Source organism: Phyllobates terribilis, unplaced genomic scaffold (genome assembly GCF_046119375.1).
Source record: "Phyllobates terribilis strain yellow unplaced genomic scaffold, ASM4611937v1 Scaffold_11__3_contigs__length_659146591, whole genome shotgun sequence".
Classification (NCBI taxonomy): Eukaryota; Metazoa; Chordata; class Amphibia; order Anura; family Dendrobatidae; genus Phyllobates; species Phyllobates terribilis.
This window is the reverse complement of record NW_027362771.1, coordinates 156,696,142-156,719,064: the sequence shown is the minus strand read 5'-3', so window position 1 is coordinate 156,719,064 and position 22,923 is coordinate 156,696,142.

The window sequence follows — 22,923 nt, the reverse complement described above, 5'->3', positions numbered from 1 at the left end:
ACGGCACTTCCGAGCGCCAACTCGCGGTGTTGGAGCTCAGGGATAATACTGAAAACAGAGGAGCCAGAGGTGTAATTGGAGCAACTTTAAAATCCGTAGTAGTGAGAATGTGGACAGAGCAGGAGAAATTGCCGTCCGCACAGCAGGGGAACAGCTGACGTTACCGAACCCCAATAACATGGCAGCAAGTGTTGACTGTGCAGACGGCACTTCCGAGCGCCAACTGGCGGTGTTGGAGCTCAGGGATAATACTGAAAACAGAAGAGCCAGAGGTGTATTTGGAGGAGGTTTTAAATCAGTAATACAGTGGATGTGGACAGAGCAGGAGAAATTGCCGTCCGCACAGCAGGGTAACAGCTGACGTTACTGAACCCCAATGACACGGCAGCAAGTGTTGACTGTGCAGACGGTACTTCCGAGCGCCAACTGGCGGTGTTGGAGCTCAGGGATAATACTGAAAACAGAGGAGCCAGAGGTGTAATTGGAGCAACTTTAAAATCAGTAGTAGTGAGAATGTGGACAGAGCAGGAGAAATTTCCGTCCGCACAGCAGGGGAACAGCTGACATTACCGAACCCCAATAACATGGCAGCAAGTGTTGACTGTGCAGACGGCACTTCCGAGCGCCAACTGGCGGTGTTGGAGCTCAGGGATAATACTGAAAACAGAGGAGCCAGAGGTGTATTTGGAGGAGGTTTTAAATCAGTAGTACAGTGGATGTGGACAGAGCAGGAGAAATTGCCGTCCGCACAGCAGGGGAACAGCTGACGTTACTGACCCCCAATGACACGGCAGCAAGTGTTGACTGTGCAGACTGCACTTCTGAGTGCCAACTGGCGGTGTTGGAGCTCAGGGATAATACTGAAAACAGAGGAGCCAGAGGTAAAATTGGAGCAACTTTAAAATCAGTAGTAGTGAGAATGTGGACAGAGCAGGAGAAATTGCCGTCCGCACAGCAGGGGAACAGCTGACGTTACTGAACCCCAATGACATGGCAGCAAGTGTTGACTGTGCAGACGGCACTTCCGAGCGCCAACTGGCGGTGTTGGAGCTCAGGGATAATACTGAAAACAGAGGAGCCAGAGGTGTAATTGGAGCAACTTTAAAATCTGTAGTAGTGAGAATGGGGACAGAGCAGGAGAAATTGCCGTCCGCACAGCAGGGGAACAGCTGACGTTACCGAACCCCAATAACATGGCAGCAAGTGTTGACTGTGCAGACGGCACTTCCGAGCGCCAACTGGCGATGTTGGAGCTCAGGGATAATACTGAAAACAGAGGAGCCAGAGGTGTATTTGGAGGAGGTTTTAAATCAGTAGTACAGTGGATGTGGACAGAGCAGGAGAAAGTGCCGTCCGCACAGCAGGGGAACAGCTGACGTTACCGAACCCCAATGACACGGCAGCAAGTGTTGACTGTGCAGACGGCACTTCCGAGCGCCAACTGGCGGTGTTGGAGCTCAGGGATAATACTGAAAACAGAGGAGCCAGAGGTGTAATTGGAGCAACTTTAAAATCAGTAGTAGTGAGAATGTGGACAGAGCAGGAGAAATTGCCGTCCGCACAGCAGGGGAACAGCTGACGTTACTGAACCCCAATAACATGGCAGCAAGTGTTGACTGTGCAGACGGCACTTCCGAGCACCAACTGGCGGTGTTGGAGCTCAGGGATAATACTGAAAACAGAGGAGCCAGAGGTGTAATTGGAGCAACTTTAAAATCTGTAGTAGTGAGAATGTGGACAGAGCAGGAGAAATTGCCATCCGCACAGCAGGGGAAAAGCTGACGTTACCGAACCCCAATAACATGGCAGCAAGTGTTGACTGTGCAGACGGCACTTCCGAGCGCCAACTGGCGGTGTTGGAGCTCAGGGATAACACTGAAAACAGAGGAGCCAGAGGTGTATTTGGAGGAGGTTTTAAATCAGTAGTACAGTGGATGTGGACAGAGCAGGAGAAATTGCCGTCCGCACAGCAGGGGAACAGCTGACGTTACTGAACCCCAATGACATAGCAGCAAGTGTTGACTGTGCAGACTGCACTTCCGAGCGCCAACTCGCGGTGTTGGAGCTCAGGGATAATACTGAAAACAGAGGAGCCAGAGGTGTAATTGGAGCAACTTTAAAATCAGTAGTAGTGAGAATGTGGACAGAGCAGGAGAAATTGCCGTCCGCACAGCAGGGGAACAGCTGACGTTACTGAACCCCAATAGCACGGCAGCAAGTGTTGACTGTGCAGACGGCACTTCCGAGCACCAACTGGCGGTGTTGGAGCTCAGGGATAATACTGAAAACAGAGGAGCCAGAAGTGTAATTGGAGCAACTTTAAAATCTGTAGTAGTGAGAATATGGACAGAGCAGGAGAAATTGCCGACCGCACAGCAGGGGAACAGCTGACGTTACTGAGCCCCAATGACATGGCAGCAAGTGTTGACTGTGCAGACGGCACTTCCGAGCGCCAACTGGCGGTGTTGGAGCTCAGGGATAATACTGAAAACAGAGGAGCCAGAGGTGTAATTGGAGCAACTTTAAAATCTGTAGTAGTGAGAATGTGGACAGAGCAGGAGAAATTGCCGTCCGCACAGCAGGGGAACAGCTGATGTTACCGAACCCCAATAACATGGCAGCAAGTGTTGACTGTGCAGACGGCACTTCCGAGCGCCAACTGGCGGTGTTGGAGCTCAGGGATAATACTGAAAACAGAAGAGCCAGAGGTGTATTTGGAGGAGGTTTTAAATCAGTAGTACAGTGGATGTGGACAGAGCAGGAGAAATTGCCGTCCGCACAGCAGGGGAACAGCTGACGTTACTGAACCCCAATGACACGGCAGCAAGTGTTGACTGTGCAGACGGCACTTCCGAGCGCCAACTGGCAGTGTTGGAGCTCAGGGATAATACTGAAAACAGAGGAGCCAGAGGTGTAATTGGAGCAACTTTAAAATCTGTAGTAGTGAGAATGTGGACAGAGCAGGAGAAATTGCAGTCCGCACAGCAGGAGAACAGCTGACGTTACTGAACCCCAATGACACGGCAGCAAGTGTTGACTGTGCAGACGGCACTTCCGAGCACCAACTGGCGGTGTTGGAGCTCAGGGATAATGCTGAAAACAGAGGAGCCAGAGGTGTAATTGGAGCAACTTTAAAATCTGTAGTAGTGAGAATGTGGACAGAGCAGGAGAAATTGCCATCCGCACAGCAGGGGAACAGCTGACGTTACTGAACCCCAATAACACGGCAGCAAGTGTTGACTGTGCAGACGGCACTTCCGAGCACCAACTGGCGGTGTTGGAGCTCAGGGATAATACTGAAAACAGAGGAGCCAGAGGTGTAATTGGAGCAACTTTAAAATCTGTAGTAGTGAGAATGTGGACAGAGCAGGAGAAATTGCCGTCCGCACAGCAGGGGAACAGCTGACGTTACTGAACCCCAATGACACGGCAGCAAGTGTTGACTGTGCAGACGGCACTTCCGAGCGCCAACTGGCAGTGTTGGAGCTCAGGGATAATACTGAAAACAGAGGAGCCAGAGGTGTAATTGGAGCAACTTTAAAATCTGTAGTAGTGAGAATGTGGACAGAGCAGGAGAAATTGCAGTCCGCACAGCAGGCGAACAGCTGACGTTACTGAACCCCAATGACACGGCAGCAAGTGTTGACTGTGCAGACGGCACTTCCGAGCACCAACTGGCGGTGTTGGAGCTCAGGGATAATGCTGAAAACAGAGGAGCCAGAGGTGTAATTGGAGCAACTTTAAAATCTGTAGTAGTGAGAATGTGGACAGAGCAGGAGAAATTGCCGTCCGCACAGCAGGGGAACAGCTGACGTTACTGAACCCCAATGACACGGCAGCAAGTGTTCACTGTGCAGACGGCACTTCCGAGCGCCAACTGGCGGTGTTGGAGCTCAGGGATAATACTGAAAACAGAGGAGCCAGAGGTGTAATTGGAGCAACTTTAAAATCTGTAGTAGTGAGAATGTGGACAGAGCAGGAGAAATTGCCGTCCGCACAGCAGGGGAACAGCTGACATTACTGAACCCCAATGACATGGCAGCAAGTGTTGACTGTGCAGTCGGCACTTCCGAGCGCCAACTGGCGGTGTTGGAGCTCAGGGATAATACTGAAAACAGAGGAGCCAGAGGTGTAATTGGAGCAACTTTAAAATCTGTAGTAGTGAGAATGTGGACAGAGCAGGAGAAATTGCCGTCCGCACAGCAGGGGAACAGCTGACATTACTGAACCCCAATAACATGGCAGCAAGTGTTCACTGTGCAGACCGCACTTCCGAGCGCCAACTGGCAGTGTTGGAGCTCAGGGATAATACTGAAAACAGAGGAGCCAGAGGTGTATTTGGAGGAGGTTTTAAATCAGTAGTACAGTGGATGTGGACAGAGCAGGAGAAAGTGCCGTCCGCACAGCAGGGGAACAGCTGACGTTACTGAACCCCAATAACACGGCAGCAAGTGTTGACTGTGCAGACCGCACTTCCGAGCGCCAACTGGCGGTGTTGGAGCTCAGGGATAATACTGAAAACAGAGGAGCCAGAGGTGTAATTGGAGCAACTTTAAAATCTGTAGTAGTGAGAATGTGGACAGAGCAGGAGAAATTGCCGTCCGCACAGCAGGGGAACAGCTGACGTTACTGAACCCCAATAACACGGCAGCAAGTGTTGACTGTGCAGATGGCACTTCCGAGCACCAACTGGCGGTGTTGGAGCTCAGGGATAATACTGAAAACAGAGGAGCCAGAGGTGTAATTGGAGCAACTTTAAAATCTGTAGTAGTGAGAATGTGGACAGAGCAGGAGAAATTGCCGTCCGCACAGCAGGGGAACAGCTGACGTTACTGAACCCCAATGACACGGCAGCAAGTGTTGACTGTGCTGACGGCACTTCCGAGCGCCAACTGGCGGTGTTGGAGCTCAGGGATAATACTGAAAACAGAGGAGCCAGAGGTGTATTTGGAGGAGGTTTTAAATCAGTAGTACAGTGGATGTGGACAGAGCAGGAGAAATTGCCGTCCGCACAGCAGGGCAACAGCTGACGTTACTGAACCCCAATGACACGGCAGCAAGTGTTGACTGTGCAGACGGCACTTCCGAGCGCCAACTGGCGGTGTTGGAGCTCAGGGATAATACTGAAAACAGAGGAGCCAGAGGTGTAATTGGAGCAACTTTAAAATCTGTAGTAGTGAGAATGTGGACAGAGCAGGAGAAAGTGCCGTCCGCACAGCAGGGGAACAGCTGACGTTACTGAACCCCAATAACACGGCAGCAAGTGTTGACTGTGCAGACGGCACTTCCGAGCGCCAACTGGCGGTGTTGGAGCTCAGGGATAATACTGAAAACAGAGGAGCCAGAGGTGTAATTGGAGCAACTTTAAAATCAGTAGTAGTGAGAATGTGGACAGAGCAGGAGAAAATGCCGTCCGCACAGCAGGGGAACAGCTGACGTTACTGAACCCCAATAACATGGCAGCAAGTGTTGACTGTGCAGACGGCACTTCCGAGCACCAACTGGCGGTGTTGGAGCTCAGGGATAATACTGAAAACAGAGGAGCCAGAGGTGTAATTCGAGCAACTTTAAAATCTGTAGTAGTGAGAATGTGGACAGAGCAGGAGAAATTGCCGTCCGCACAGCAGGGGAACAGCTGACGTTATTGAACCCCAATGACACGGCAGCAAGTGTTGACTGTGCAGACGGCACTTCCGAGCGCCAACTGGCAGTGTTGGAGCTCAGGGATAATACTGAAAACAGAGGAGCCAGAGGTGTAATTGGAGCAACTTTAAAATCTGTAGTAGTGAGAATGTGGACAAAGCAGGAGAAATTGCCGTCCGCACAGCAGGGGAACAGCTGACGTTACTGAACCCCAATGACACGGCAGCAAGTGTTGACTGTGCAGACGGCACTTCTGAGCGCCAACTGGCGGTGTTGGAGCTCAGGGATAATGCTGAAAACAGAGGAGCCAGAGGTGTAATTGGATCAACTTTAAAATCTGTAGTAGTGAGAATGTGGACAGAGCAGGAGAAATTGCCGTCCGCACAGCAGGGGAACAGCTGACGTTACTGAACCCCAATGACACGGCAGCAAGTGTTGACTGTGCAGACGGCACTTCCGAGCGCCAACTGGTGGTGTTGGAGCTCAGGGATAATACTGAAAACAGAGGAGCCAGAGGTGTAATTGGAGCAACTTTAAAATCTGTAGTAGTGAGAATGTGGACAGAGCAGGAGAAATTGCCGTCCGCACAGCAGGGGAACAGCTGACGTTACTGAACCCCAATGACATGGCAGCAAGTGCTGACTGTGCAGACGGCACTTCCGAGCGCCAACTGGCGGTGTTGGAGCTCAGGGATAATACTGAAAACAGAGGAGCCAGAGGTGTAATTGGAGCAACTTTAAAATCTGTAGTAGTGAGAATGTGGACAGAGCAGGAGAAATTGCCGTCCGCACAGCAGGGGAACAGCTGACGTTACTGAACCCCAATAACACGGCAGCAAGTGTTGACTGTGCAGACGGCACTTCCGAGCACCAACTGGCGGTGTTGGAGCTCAGGGATAATACTGAAAACAGAGGAGCCAGAGGTGTAATTGGAGCAACTTTAAAATCTGTAGTAGTGAGAATGTGGACAGAGCAGGAGAAATTGCCGTCCGCACAGCAGGGGAACAGCTGACGTTACTGAACCCCAATGACACGGCAACAAGTGTTGACTGTGCAGACGGCACTTCCGAGCGCCAACTGGCGGTGTTGGAGCTCAGGGATAATACTGAAAACAGAGGAGCCAGAGGCGTAATTGGAGCAACTTTAAAATCTGTAGTAGTGAGAATGTGGACAGAGCAGGAGAAATTGCCGTCCGCACAGCCGGGGAACAGCTGACGTTACTGAACCCCAATGACACGGCAGCAAGTGTTGACTGTGCAGACGGCACTTCCGAGCGCCAACTGGCGGTGTTGGAGCTCAGGGATTACAGTTCAGGTGGTAGAAACATGAACAGAACAGGAGACCTGGATACTTTTGCCAACAATTATTTATTCTGGAAGAGGACTGGCAAATTCATGAGAGATGCAGGCCTTGTTCATTTTGAGAAAAGTAAGCCGGTCAACGTTATCGGAGGATAGTCGCATGCGACGGTCTGTTAGTACACCACCTGCGGCACTAAAGACGCGTTCCGATAATACACTAGCAGCAGGGCAAGCTAGCACCTCCAATGCATACTGACTTAGCTCTGGCCATGTATCTAGCTTACAGACCCAAAACTTGAAGGGAGAAGAGCCGTCTGGGAGTACACTAAGAGGGCAAGACATGTAGTCTGTCACCATCTGACGGAAACGTTGCCTCCTGCTGACTGGAGCCGTCTGTGATGGTGTAGACATTTGTGGCGGCGGGGACACAAAACTTTGCCACATTTCGGCCATACTGGTCTTGCCTTGTGCTGAGGCGCTGCTTCTGCTCCCTCTTTGTGCAGAGCTTCCTCCACTGCCTGGACGCACTGAGCTGCTTTGTAAAGCACTAGCAGCACTGCTCTCGGTTGGAATGGAGAACATGATGGAATGCACCAGTGCGTCTTGGTACTCCCGCATTTTACGCTCCCGGTTCAACGGTGTTATGAGGCTTTGTAAGTTGTCCCGGTAGCGAAGATCTAGGAGGGTGGACACCCAATAATCAGCCGTGTTGAGAATGTGGGCGATGCGGCGGTCGTTTCTCAGGCACTGCAGCATGAAATCAACCATGTGCTGCAGACTGCCAACTGGCCAAGAAACGCTGTCCCCTGCTTGAGGCGTGATCTCTGCCTGCTCTGCATCACCCCACCCTCGCTCTAGATACTGACTACTAGAGCATTGTGTACCTCCCTCCTCTGGACAGATGTCTTCCTCATCCATTGACTCCTCATCATCCTCCTCACAAAGTGTCCCCTGCCTAGGCCTTTGTGAGGAACCACGTTGCGCAGACTGTAGAGAAGCAGATGGCATTTGTGACTCCTCATCCTCCACCTCTTCCAAAACCTCGTCCCTTAGTGCTTGCAGTGTTTTTTCAAGCAGGCAGATAAGGGGGATAGTCATGCTGACTAGTGCATCATCTGCACTCGCCATCCGCGTGGAATAATCGAAGGCATGCAAAACGTGGCAAATGTCCTTCATAGAGGCCCACTCAGTGGTGGTGAAGTGTGAACGGCGCGCACTGCGACTTGTTTGCGCCTGCTGCAGCTGGTACTCCATTACTGCTGCCTGCTGCTCACACAACCTCTCCAACATATGTAACGTTGAATTCCACCTGGTGGGTAGGTCACATATGATGCGATGTTCCGGAAGACGTAATCAGCGCTGCAGAGCTGCAATGCGTGATCTTGCATTGCTGGAACGCCGCAAGTGAGCGCACTCTATGCGGACCTTGTGAAGCAGTGCATCAAGATCCGGATAGTCCCTCAAAAAACTCCGCACGACCAAGTTGAGCACATGTGCCAGACATGGGATGTGAGTGAGGTTGCCTAGGCCCAGAGCTGCCACCAGATTTCGGCCATTGTCACACACTACCATGCCTGGCTGGAGATTCGCTGGCACAAGCCACACGTCGCTCTGCTGCTTGATGGCATTCCAGAGCTCGTGCGCTGTGTGGCTTCGATTCCCCAAAGAAATTAATTTTAATACGGCCTGTTGACGTTTGGCCACGGCTGTGCTCATATTGGTCACCATAACAGGTAACCGTTCACGGGTCGATGTGGAGGTAGACCGTGACGGCTCCTGCAGCGCTGATTCAGAGGAACTGGAGTATGAGGAGGAGTCAATGTGTACAGACTGGATTCCTGCAATCCTTGGAGTTGGCAGAACACGTACAGCGCCACTCTCAAGATCTGTAACCGGCTCCACAACATTTACCCAATGGGCAGTGAGGGAAAGGTATCGTCCCTATCCATGCTTACTGGTCCACGCATCGGTGGTCAGGTGGACCTTGCTACTGACGGCGTTTTGTAGCGCATGTTTAATTTTTCCCTCCACATGATGTTGCAGGGCAGGGACGGCTTGCCTGCTGAAATAAAATCGGCTGGGCACGTTGTATTGTGGGACTGCCAATGCCATAAAGTTACGGAATGTGTCAGTCTCCACCAGCCTGAATGATAGCATTTCAAGGGCCAGTAGTTTAGCAATGCCAGCATTCAGAGCCTGTGCTCGGGGGTGGTTTGCCGAGTATGGGCGCCTTTTCTCCCATGCCTGTGCTAACGATGGCTGTAGACTGGCCTGGGAGTGTGAGGATGACTGGGAAAGTGGTGCTGTGGGTGGAATTACACTGTGTCTCTGTACAACAGTGCCAGAGATTCTTCCATGGCGATCCTGTGAGGAAGCCGAACCAGCTGTGTGTGAGCTGGAGGAAGAGGCTACAACACGAGCTGAAGAGGTGGTAGGTGGCGCTGTAGGTTGGCCTAGGTCTTCAGTGTGTTTTTGTAACTCCACCACGTGCTTGGTCCGCACATGTTTCCACATATTTGTGGTATTGAGGTTGCTGACACTTTTCCCTCTTTTCACCTTCTGATTACACAGCTTGCATTTGACAAAGCAAATGTCATCTGCAACTGTGTCAAAAAAGGACCAGGCACTGCAAGTCTTGGGAGCGCCCGCTTTGGATTTTGGAAGAGCCATGCTCCTAATGGGTGCCGAAGTGGAGGCTACAGGCAACCAAGTCTGCCCCCTCCCTCTCCCTCCTTTTTGGGCTGTTCGGGGAATCTCTTCCTCAGAGCTGCTCCCACCACCTTCCTGTCCCTCACGCCATGATGGGTCAAGGACCTCATCATCTACACCACCCTCTTCAAACAACTGCTTCTCCTGGGTAGTCTCGACAGCACAGTACGCACCAGAAAGTGGCACCTGAGTCTCATCATCAGATGCGTACTGAGGTGTGCTGCTGACCATAGGCACTGGCCCACCTGCCTCTTCAGATTCAGAGAGACAAAACGGTTGTGCATCACTGCATACTACCTCTTCTTCAAATTCTCGAATTCTGCTTGGCTGGCCCCCTCTTTCCAAGCCAAGAGATTCAGAGAACAGAAGTAAAGATGGCTCCTGTCCAGGGCTCTCTGACTGCCTGGGCAATTTGGCAGGTGGTGAAGAGACAGATGGGTGCTCTTCAGTGCTCAGGACCTGAGAGGATCTGGAACTAATTGAAGTCGATGCGTTAGCTGCCATCCATCCGACAACGACTTCAATTTGGTCCTCCCGCAGCAGTGGGGTACGGCTAGCTCCTACAAAGCTGCGCATAAAGGACTGTTCCCTGGTAAAACTGGGGGATGCTGAGTCACTGGTGCCCGCAGCAGGCACAGAATCCCCACGTCCTCTCCCTGCAGGCACAGAATCCTCACGTCCTCTCCCTGCAGAAACTCCACGCCCACGCCCACATGCCTTACTCTCTGCCTTCTTCATCTTGGTAGACTGATAAAGATAGGCAGAAAAGTACTAAGGGCTTAGTGTGCTTATTCCTGAACAGCTGCTAACAGGTATAAGAAACACTAATTTTATAAAGTGTGGACTAGACTTTAATATGAGCTAATGTGGCCTACACAACTGTAAAGTGGAGTGTTTGGTGAACTTTATTTAGGTTTTTTTTGTCACAAAAAGACACTGGATGTGCCTAAAGATGTAATAACGATAGTATCACAAACTTTTTGTAGCTATTACAATGTAGGAAGGTAACCTACAATGCAATAGATGAGGCTGCAAAAAATAGGCTAATACTAATCTGGCTGGGGCTGCAGGGCCCAATGCTGCAGAAAGGCTCCTCTAACTACTCCTATATAGTGTGTTTGGAACCAATTTAGCTGAATACGGATGGAACCACCACACTAATAGGAGAAATCAGGAAAAATTATGAATTGGCAAAAAAGGACAATGTATGAGGCAGTGACACACACTGAGTGCACTACAACCAGACGTGGTTGAAGCACACACTACAGGGTGAGCTGCACTCACACACCAGACCTTGCAGACAGCGGTGAACAGTACAGATGCAGAGCACTGTGCACTAGCGCTGCAAGACCAAAAAAATTTCTCTATCTACTCCTATATAGTGTGTTTGGAACCAATTAGGCTGAATACGGATGGAACCACCACACTAATAGGAGATATCAGGAAAAATTATGAATTGGCAAAAAAGGACAATGTATAAGGCAGTGACCCACACTGACTGCACTACAACCAGATGTGGTTGAAGCACACACTGCAGGGTGAGCTGCACTCACACACCAGACCTTGCAGACAGCGGTGAACAGTACAGATGCAGAGCACTGTGCACTAGCGCTGCAAGACCAAAAAAATTTCTCTATCTACTCCTATATAGTGTGTTTGGAACAAATTTAGCTGAATACGGATGGAACCACCACACTAATAGGAGATATCAGGAAAAATTATGAATTGGCAAAAAAGGACAATGTATGAGGCAGTGACACACACTGAGTGCACTATAACCAGACGTGGCTGAAGCACACACTACAGGGTGAGCTGCACTCACACACAGAGACCTTGCAGAAAGCGGTGAACAGCACAGAGAACTGTGCACTAGCACTGCAAGGCACAGCGATTTATAAAGTAGCTTGGGTAAAGCAGAATAGACCAAATAGGTAGCTAAAACTGTCCCTCAGAACAACAGCGTCCTATCCCTAACTGAATTCACAGCAGAGTGAGCTCAAAATGGCGGCGGCGGCTTTTATAGTGCATCATGACATCATTTCAGCAGCCAATCACAGCCATGCCATTAGTTAAGATGCCTACATGCCTAACAGGATGTGCCCACACTTCTTAGGATCCTCATTGGCTGAATAAAATGAAAATGGCTCATTGCATTATGGGAACTTCCGATTCCGGTATACGATATTGCAAAAGTATCGGAATTAAGTATCGGAATTCCGATACCGCGAATATCGGCCGATACCCGATATTTCAGTATCGGAATGCTCAACACTAATTCTTACCCAAACAGTTTCCACAGAACTCCCAGTCTCAAGCTTCAATCTCTGTGGAGCTATGCACTTTTCTAACATACAATGCGACACCTCCTCTCTGTTTATTAAGTCTGTTTCTTGCAAATAAGTTGTATCCTTCTAGCCTTGCATTCCAATCATGTGTATCATCCCACCAAGTTTCAGTGATGCCAATGACGTCATGTTTCTTTTCCTCCGTTAGTAGCTCCAATTCTCGTTGATTGTTGCCCATGCGCTGTACATTTGTATAGAAACATCTTAGTTTGTGATCAGTTTCTCTTTCTCCAATATTTTTATTATTTAGATTTTTTCTCTTTGTTCTTCCTTTGCACTTCTAATAGCAGAGCTCTCATTAGTAATTGTTTGCTGTTTAACTTTTCCTAGCTTTTGCTTCTCTTTCCACAATGTTCTAGTTTAAAGCTCTTCTGATGAGTGTAGCAAGGCAACTTCCAAATATGTGTTTTCCAGTCTTGGTTAGGTGCAGCCCATCTCTAGCACGTAGTCCATCGTATAGGTACAGTTGTGCTCAAAAGTTTACATACCCCGGCAGAATTTTTCCTTTCTTGGCCTTGTTTCAGAGAATATGAATGATAACAAAAAAACTTTTTCTCCACTCATGGTTATTGGTTGGGTGAAGCCATTTATTGTCAAACTACTGTGTTTTCTCTTTTTAAATCTTAATGACAATCAAAAACATCCAAATGACCCTGATCAAAAGTTTACATACCCCAGTTCTTAATGCTGTGTATTGCCCCCTCTAACATCAATGACAGCTTGAAGTCTTTTGTGATAGTTGTGGATGAGGTTCTTTATTTTCTCAGATGGTAAAGCTGCCCATTCTTTTTGGCAAAGATCCTCCAGTTCCTGTAAATTTCTGGGCTGTCTAGCATGAACTGCGCGCATGATATCTCCCCAGAGAGGCTCCATAATATTGAGGTCAGGAGACTCAGATAGCCACTCCAGAACCTTCACTTTGTTCTGCTGTAGCCAATGACAGGTCGACTTGGCCTTGTGTTTTGGATCGTTGTCATGTTGGAACGTCCAAGTACGTCCCATGCGCAGCTTCCAGGCTGAGTGAAAATTTGATTCCAGTATTTGCTGATAACGTACTGCATTCATCTTTCCTTCAACCTTTAGCAAGTTTCCTGTGCCTTTGTAGCTCACATATCCCCAAAACATCAGCGATCCACCTCCGTGCTTTACCCTAGGAATGGTGTTCTTTTCATCATAGGCCTTGTTGACCTCTCTCCAAATGTAACCTTTATGATTGTGGCCAAAAGTTCAATTTTGTTCTCATCACTCCAAATTACCTTGTTCCAGAAGTTTTGAGGCTTGTCTCTGTGCTGTTTGGCGTATTGTAGGCGAGATACTTTGTGGCATTTGTGCAGTAATGGCTTTCTTCTGGCGACTCGACCATGCAGCCCATTTTTCTTCAAGTGTCTCCTTATTATGCATCTTGAAACAGCCACACCGCTAGTTTTCAGAGAGTCCTGAATTTCAGCTGATGTTATTTGTGGGTTTTTGTTTGCATCCCAAACAATTTTCCTGCCAGTTGTGGCCGAAATTTTTGTTGTTCTACCTGACTGTGGCTTGCAGAGCCCCTGATTTTCCATTTGTTAATCACAGTTTGAATAATGCTGACTGGCATTATCAATTCCTTGGATATCTTTTTGTATCCCTTCCCTGTGATATACAGTTCTACTACCTTTTCCCGTAGATCCGTTGAAAATTCTTTTGCTTTCCCCATGACTCACAAGCCAAAAACATCAGTGGCTGGATGAAAGATGCAAGAGTCTGTCTGGATCTCAGAAACTCACTCAGCTTTTATGTACACACACTGATTACAAGCAAACAGGTCACAAGTGAGGATGTTACCTTTATTAGCCATTAAAACCCATTTGTGTCAAATTCTGTCTATGTTATCAAGCCAAAATCACCAGGGTATGTAAACTTTTGATCAGGGTCATTTGGATGTTTTTGGTTGTCATTAAGATTCAAAAAGAGAAAACACAGTAGTTTGACAATAAATGGCTTCACCCAACCGATAACCATGAGTGGAGAAAAAGTTTTTTTCTTATCAATCATATTCTCTGAAACAAGGCCAAAAAAGCAGAAATTCTGCCGGGGTATGTAAACTTTTGAGCACAACTGTAATTCACTCCGTGATCCAGAAATCCAAATCCTTACTGACAGCACTGTCGATGTAGCCACTTGTTTACCTGTAGAATCTTGTTCCACCTCCTTGTTCAATGGCCATCCCCTTGGAGGATGGATGAGAAGACCACCTGCACTCCCAGTTCTTTCACTTTTTTGCGTAAATCTTCAAAGTCACTGCAGATGGTTTCCAGGTCCTTTCTTGTGGTGTAATTTGTCCCCACATGTATTAACAGGAATGGGTAGTCATCTGTAGGTCTGAAGAGTCCTGATATCCTGTCAGACACATCTTTGATTTTTGCACCTGGAAATTTCTCTTGAGGTTATATCTGGTCTGCAGATAGCGGCCTCTGTTTCTCTCAACAAGGAATCCCCCATGACCACCACTCTTCGTTTCTTCACAACATTTTTCTTTCTCCATCCAAGGGGACTCTGAGTGCTTACAAGGTTGTTCTTTGTGGGCAAAGTCTTATCTTGATGTATTTGATCATCTTTCTCCTGCGGGAGAGCCTGGTACCGGTTACTGAGTAGTATGCGTGCTGACTGCCTCCCGATCCTCCTGCTTCTCTGGGTCACATGCTTCCATTCCTCTGTTTCTTCAGGTGCACTACAAATTTCTCCTCTTTCTGTATTCTGAAGATAAACTTCTGCTCTGTCTAAGAATTCCTCACCTTTCTTAATAATTTTCATGTAGCTATTCTCTCTTCTAGACTTTGCAACTTTTCCTCCAACAGGGACACAAGATTGCATTTCTGGCAAGTGAAGTTTGGCTTTTCCACTGGTAAGTCTGTGAATATGTAGCATGCAATGCAGCTCACCAAATGGCTAATGGCATCTTCCATGTTCTAAATGTTTATATGATGTCAAAGCAGTGAAGATTGTGCCAAAATTCACGCAGTTTTCTGATGTCCTCCTTTCCACTGCAACGGCCAAAATCTGGTGTTCCTTGAGTTCGCGAGGACTCTTCACTTATCGCAGAATGCACTGGAAATATACATTCTGGGATAGGACGTCTCCCCTGTTGAACAAAACAAATTTCTGTGGAATAACCATAAAGATTTGCGCGCCATCAGAATGCACCAGGAATATGCAAATGATCTCACTTGAGCTTCAATTCCTGGTTTGACGATTCCCTTCAAGCAGCTCGATCCAGCTACACCCAAAGATCTTCAGACTCGTGGTGACTCTTCCCAGAATGCACGAGGAATATGCAAATGATCTCCCTGGAGCTTCAATTCCTGGTTTCCTTTGTCTTTTCCCTTTTGTTTACTATGTGCTCTCTTGGTATCTGACCCCAGAACACTTGACTACCCTGTCTCACTGCTTGTCTGTTAGCAGTGACTAGCATTTTAATATAAATATTTCAGCCCTTGTTTCCTTCATTCTCCAAACCCTTTCAGATGACAGAGCTCCCTCAAGCATGGATTATTCCATATTGGAGAATATTTAGAATAAGTCTCATACTCCTCATCTTTTTACAGGTCCACCACACTTTATGTATAAGAAGAGCCAAGGTTGGGGCATTATTGGATTTGGATTGAGTATATTTGACTCTAGGTATTCCAAAATATTATCACCTATCCCTCCAGGTATTTAAGTACCATAGTCTTCTCCCCGTGCCCATCCTCCAAAATGTTGGAGCTGAGAGCCCAGAAAATATCCCCATGCATTAGGAAGAGCTAAGTCGCCTTGCTCCTTGCGCAACTGTAATTTTTCCAGCTTTATTCTAGGGACATCCTTTTTCAAGACCAGGTCCCAGAAGCTATTATGCATTTTTTTAAAAATAGTATTTTGGGATACAAACAGGAGAATTATGTGGGGCATAGAGTACAGGGGGCATGAGGTACATTTTGTTCTACCAAGGGCACTGAGGAGTAATTTAGCCCATGCTCCAACTTTATTTCTTGACTTAACTACCAGATAATTCAGGTTTAAAGGGATGTAGTCATTAACCTCACTGGTAACATACAGTTAGGTCCATATATATTTGGACAGAGACAACATTTTTCTAATTTTGGTTCTAGACATTACCACAATGAATTTTAAACTAAACAATTCAGATGCAGTTGAAGTTCAGACTTTCAGCTTTCATTTGAGGGTATCCACATTAAAATTGGATGAAGAGTTTAGGAGTTTCAGCTCCTTAACATGTGCCACCCTGTTTTTAAAGGGACTAAAAGTAATTGGACAATTGACTCTAAGGCTATTTCATGGACAGGTGTGGGCAATGGCTTCCTTATGTCATTCTCAGTTAAGCAGATAAAAGGCCTGGAGTTGATTTGAAGTGTAGTGCTTGCATTTGGAAGGTTTTGCTGTGAAGTAAACATGCGGTCAAAGGAGCTCTCCATGCAGGTGAAACAAGCCATCCTTAAGCTGCAAAAACAGAAAAAACCCATCCGAGAAATTGCTACAATATTAGGAGTGGCAAAATCTACAGTTTGGTACATCCTGAGAAAGAAAGAAAGCACTGGTGAACTCATCAATGCAAAAAGACCTGGGCGCCCACGGAAGACAGCAGGGGTGGATGATCACAGAATAATCTCCATGGTGAAGAGAAACCCCTTCACAACAGCCAACCAAGTGAACAACACTCTCCAGGAGGTAGGCGTATCAATATCCAAATCTACCATAAAGAGAAGACTGCATGAAAGTAAATACAGAGGGTTCACTGCACGGTGCAAGCCACTCATAAGCATCAAGAATAAAAAGGCTAGACTGGACTTTGCTAAAAAACATCTAAAAAAGCCAGCACAGTTCAGGAAGAACATTCTTTGGACAGATGAAACCAAGATCAACCTCTACCAGAATGATGGAAAGAGAAAAGTATGGCGAAGGCGTGGTACAGCTCATGATCCAAAGCATACCACATCATCTGTAAAACACGGCGGAGGCAGTGTGATGGCTTGGGCATGCATGGCTGCCAGTGGCACTGGGTCACTAGTGTTTATTGATGATGTGACACAGGACAGAAGCAGCCGAATGAATTCTGATGTATTCAGAGCCATACTGTGTGCTCAGATCCAGCCAAATGCAGCCAAACTGATTGGTCGTCGTTTCATACTACAGATGGACAATGACCCAAAACATAAATCCAAAGCAACCCAGGAGTTTATTAAAGCAAAGAATTGGAATATTCTTGAATGGCCAAGTCAGTCACCTGATCTCAACCCAATTGAGCATGCATTTCACTTGTTAAAGACTAAACTTCAGACAGAAAGGCCCACAAACAAACAGCAACTGAAAACCACCGCAGTGAAGGCCTGGCAGAGCATCAAAAAGGAGGAAACACAGCGTCTGGTGATGTCCATGAGTTCAAGACTTCAGGCAGTCATTGCCAACAAAGGGTTTTCAACCAAGTACTAGAAATGAATATTTTATTTACAATTATTTAATCTGTCCAATTACTTTTGGTCCCTTTAAAAATAGGGTGGCACATGTTAAGGAGCTGAAACTCCTAAACCCTTCATCCAATTTTAATGTGGATACCCTCAAAAGAAAGCTGAAAGTCTGAACTTCAACTGCATCTGAATTGTTTTGTTTAAAATTTATTGTGGTAATGTCTAGAACCAAAATTAGAAAAATGTTGTCTCTGTCCAAATATATATGGACCTAACTGTAAATGCCTAGATAATTTAACTTTTGCACCACCAGGATTTCTAAAGCTACATTTGGTCGAAGACGTACATTGTTATCCAGGGGGAGCAAAGTCGACTTCGACCAATTAATGTGTAGACTAGAAAAGACTAGAAATGGTATCCATTATTACTGGGAGAGAGATGTTCAAATTGTCAAAAATACACGTCATCAGCATACAGCGCGATCCATTCCTCTTTGCCACCATATTTAAAGCCCCTAATACCCGGGTGTTGTCTAATGATACAGGTTAAAGGTTCTATTGCAATAGTGAAAATCAGGGGCGATAGGAGGCCAACCTTGCCTTGTTCCCCTGAAAAGATCAAAACTCTCTGACGTACCCCCGTTGGCTCTTATTCTAGTTGTCGAGGTCTTATACAGTAGCATTAACCATTTGATAAAAATAGGCATAAATCCCTTAGCACTGCCCACATAAATGTCCACAAAAGCCTTTGTGGCATGTAAGGAGAGAACGGCTTTATTTTTGGGATCAGGCTGAACCGCTTACAAATTTAAAAATAAGTTTTGCAGGTTAATGGCAGTCGGCGTAGAAGGCATGAAGCCAGCTTGATCTGTGTGTATTGCCGACATAATCACAGAGCTCACCCTATTTGCCCGGGTTTTAGCCAGAATCTTGACATCAGTAGTTGTCTGTATGAACCTGTCAGGTTCCCTATGGCGTCCAACCCAGCAGCATTCACCTATGTAGAACTAAATTTCCTGCCTAACCAGCCCTGTATAATGTTATTCAGTGAAAATGAGGTTTAAAAAAAGTATTTATAATATCCCCGTTTCCTATGCTAGTTAGGGTTTTGACTAGTCGATGGGGCATTAGTTTCCCCATACTAGTCAGCCCTCTTTCCATGTTATCACGTCCCTGTGGGTGTGATAACATAATTTGCAGGAGTCAACATCATCATCAGCTCCTGCAAATCTTGTGCATGCGGGCCACTCATCACTGAGCCTCTGCAGCTGGGTGTATGCTTCCAGGCTTCAGAGAAGCAGTGCGCATAACCGGAAGTGCAGAAGGGGGCTCATGTCCATGGAGGAGCCGAAGAACAGCCGGACTCAGCAGGAACAAGACAGCTGGCACATTGACGTGAGTGAAAAAGCAACTCGCATGCACGAGATTTGCAGGAGCTGGCTATGACGTCGGCTTCTGCAAATTATGTTATCATGCCCACAGGGGCGTGATAACATGGAAAGAGGGCTGACTAGTCTGGGGAAACTAACACCCCATCAACTAGTAAAAGCCCTAATTAGCATAGGAAATGGGGATATTATAAGTATTCTTAGTACACTGTTGTTCTCGTCCTCTGGGTCTTTGGGTTTCTGGGTTCCTGGGTCTCTGGGCCCATAACCTGTTGGCAGCGGATTAATCTCTGTACTGTCTAGTGAATATATATTTATTCAGGTACAAAGATAACACAGCTTACAACTGGAGTTTCTTATAGCTTAGGATCTTAGCATCTTGTCTGTCAGCTTGCAAAGTGAAAGTAAGAATGTGCTCCAGATACATACATGATTCTTTTTTTTTAACAAAGTTTTATTGGCAATATAACACTATTGCTGGAGACCGAAACTCATGCACCATTAAACAGTAGTAAATAGTAGTTGTTGCAATATATGCAATAATAAGCATTACTCCAATATAAACATTTGAACAATATTTATCAGCACTCTTCTTCACTTTGGCATTGCTGTTGCCAAATTGGATTGCACCTTTATGCAGTTGTGATAAATGTCCAGAGAGACACTGTTCACAACAGGCACAGGAAGATGAGATTCCCAACCCTCAACAATATACTGTGTCAAAGGAGATTTTCCTGAAGACTCAGAAACTGAACTGTTAGGCTAAGTGCCCACTATGCAGAAATGTTGCAGATTTTTTCTGCATCTCCCTGGCAGGAAAAACGCATGCGGATTTTACATGCATTTTTCCCGCCAGGTAGAAGCGTTTGTCAAGCGTCTTTGCAAGCATTTCCGCATGCGGGTTATCAAGCGCTTTTCCAAGTGATTTTAGCATCACTTGGAAAGTGCTTGACAACTTGCTCACACTATATAAATCCATGCAACCGGCATGGAGTTATAGTAGTGTGACCAAGTTATTTAAAAAAAAAAAGAATAAGAATGTTAAAAAATAAAAAATAAAGCTTATACTCACCTTCCGATGTCCTCCCGGTGTTTTCTCCGCCGCGTCCGGTCTCTTGCACTGCTCGCGGTAGTGTGAAGGACCTGCGGTGACGTCATTGAGTCATGTGTCAGGTCACATGACTCAATGATGTCATGGCAGGTCCTTCACCACACCATGACCCATAGAGCAGACCAGACTGAAAACACCGGGAGGACATCGGACGATGAGTATAAGCTTTATTTTTTATTTTAAATTCTTTTTTTAACAGGTTCTATGGTACCTGGGTCTGGAGGAGAGTCTCATCTTCTCCAGACCTGGGTACCATCCGCAAATAGAAACGCATAATATCCGTGTGTACAAATGCACCTTCACGGATATTATGCGTTTCAATGCAAGTCAATGGCGGCAATTACGCTGCGTGTCCGCAAAATTAATGGACATGCTGCGTATTTTTCCGCAATGATAATCTGCAGCGGAAATTTCGGCAGCATGTGCACAGCACATGCGGATTATCGTTGGGGACCATGGGGCACGTATTATCAAGCATTTTTTAAGCGTTTTCGCTGCGGAAATTCCACGGCAAAAACGCTTGAAAAATGCATAGTGGGCACGCAGCCTAAAGGGTGAATGTGACAATTAGCCAATTATCTTGATAGGAGTTACAGAAAATTCATAAGAATTGGTCTATAGACTGATTGATTCTCTCAGTACTTTGAAAGTGATATGCAGAGAAGTTCAGGGAGAATATTAGATTCTTGCTGAGCATCCTCCAGAACCTGGAAACAAATTGCATACCCCGGTCATACACTAGACTGTAGAACATTTATTTGAAGAACAGAAACTGTGAAGCAAATGGAAGTCCCGATAAAGGAACAAAATGAGACATCTTGGAGAATTTAGACCAAACAAAAAACAACTGAGAATAGTTAAAAGAATACCTTTATTCAGTAAATATGGACATGTGGTGGCACATAAGTCACTCACACAGAATAAAATATAACAATAAATAGCAATACAAAAAAAAACAAGGCAGCATATAACAAGTTTGATTACAGTACTGACGCGCCCAGGGGATGGGGACGACTCGGTACCCGGGCATTTGCCTGGTTTGGGGGTGTCGCGGTGATCGGCTCCCGGGCCCGTACCCTGGGGTCACTCTTGAAAAAGGGGATTGGAACTTGGATAGAAAAAATAAATAAAGTAAATAGTTCATGACGCCACCTGTGGTACCTGGTAATGATTACCAGCGCTGCTTCAGACCTCCGGGGGTGTTGGGATGGCAGCTGAGGTGTTTCTGCTCCCCACAGGTGCAGCGGGACCCCGGGGCAGGGATGATGTGAAGGGATGCAGGAGAGAGGGAACCCAGCCGGGTCAGATGAAGAACAGACACACACACCGGGGCTAGTTTCAGTACCTTTACTGCAGATGGTAGTCAGGTACGGTCCGGGACACTTGTAGGTGGTGTGCACTTCTGGTCTTGCTCCCCAGTGAGCGGGTGTAAGGCCTCCTTTCTGTATCTTCCTGTCTCTCTCCCTGGAGCTTCTGACCTGCCTGGAACAGGGTCTAGCTCCCTTGATGTTTCTCTCACCCGTCTTGCTTGGTGGCGAGGGCTTTCCCACTGATTACCATGATACCTGGACGCTGGGGCCTTCGTAGTACCTAGTCCTCTGAATGTGCGGTATTAACGGGTGACAATGCAATTTATATATGGCTGTACATACCAAATGGGAGACTGTGAAGCTGCAAGCCGTGTGGCGCCAAACCCCTAACCTTCCTCAGGGGGTAGCGTGTAAGTGGAAAGATGTGCTACATATATCAGATTACTGCAGTCGCACGATGATGGGCAGAGAATGTACAGAGCATCCGGTCCCAGGAGGTCCTGGAAGTCGACCGGCAACCACGTCATGAGGTCAGGGACATCATCAGTCATGCGGTGCATCACCTGACGCATCACATGATCGGGCAGCCGAAGCCCCATAGAGAAGCAGGCATAGGGAGACACCGGGACACAGGGATCTCATGCGCACATCCGCCCAGCACACAAAACGACCAGGATGAGTTAGAACTACCTCAGAAGAATTTATATACAGTATATATATTAAATATATATGTATATATATATATATATATATATGTCTCCGAACAGTGTGTAAATAAAGGTGTATATGGCACGAAAGTTTTAATGTGTTATTTAAATATCTCAACGTGAAAGCCAAGGTGTAAAAAGATAATAGAAAATAGTGAGAAGAAAAAAGGTTATAACAGTGTTATATGTAATAAGAGTATATAAAATAATAAATAATGATGGAAATGTGTGCTATACATAAAAAAATGTCAAATGTGGTACAAATATGAAATGACCATGCCAGAAAAATATATATACACATAAAGGTATGTATGATATGGGAATGTGTAATTAAAGCATAAGAGAGTGAAGCTGAATATATGCTAACAATATCTATAATATACTTGACGCGCCCCTGGGCCTGCTGCTTCGCGCGGCATCGCGCGCACGGGAGCTTACCCGGAGCCGGATCTGTTGAGGGTTGTAGTCTCGTGGCGGTGACCCGGTCCGTGCCCAGGGAGTCAAACTGAGCGGCGATGTATTAGCGGTAGATGTTGGACGACTACGCCACCCGTTGAATGCAGCGAAGGAGCTGCCGCTGCAGGGCAGACCGCTGAGGCCGGTGGTACGATGGTGCAGCGTAGATGGTATAACCCCCAACGGGAGGGGTATGGCCTCAGGGCAGCCGACGTGGCTGATGGGGGAAGCAGGAATCACTCAGAGACGATGCGGTGTAGTTCAGGGTCTTTACTGGTGATAAAGATAGACCCTCCCGGAGTACTGGCTAGCGATCGGGGCCTGGTCAGTCTTTGAGCAGATGGGATTTCCCCTGGCCAGGCGGAGTTGTAGGCCTCCCCAACTAATTGTACTCTTCTGGCTACCTTGCTAGAGGCGGGTAAAAGTAGCCCACGTCCCTGAGTGTACCGTGTGGTGCTCACCCGTATGGCCGGTGACTCGGGGCCTTCTTGTGGCGTCCGCTCCACGACGGCGGTAC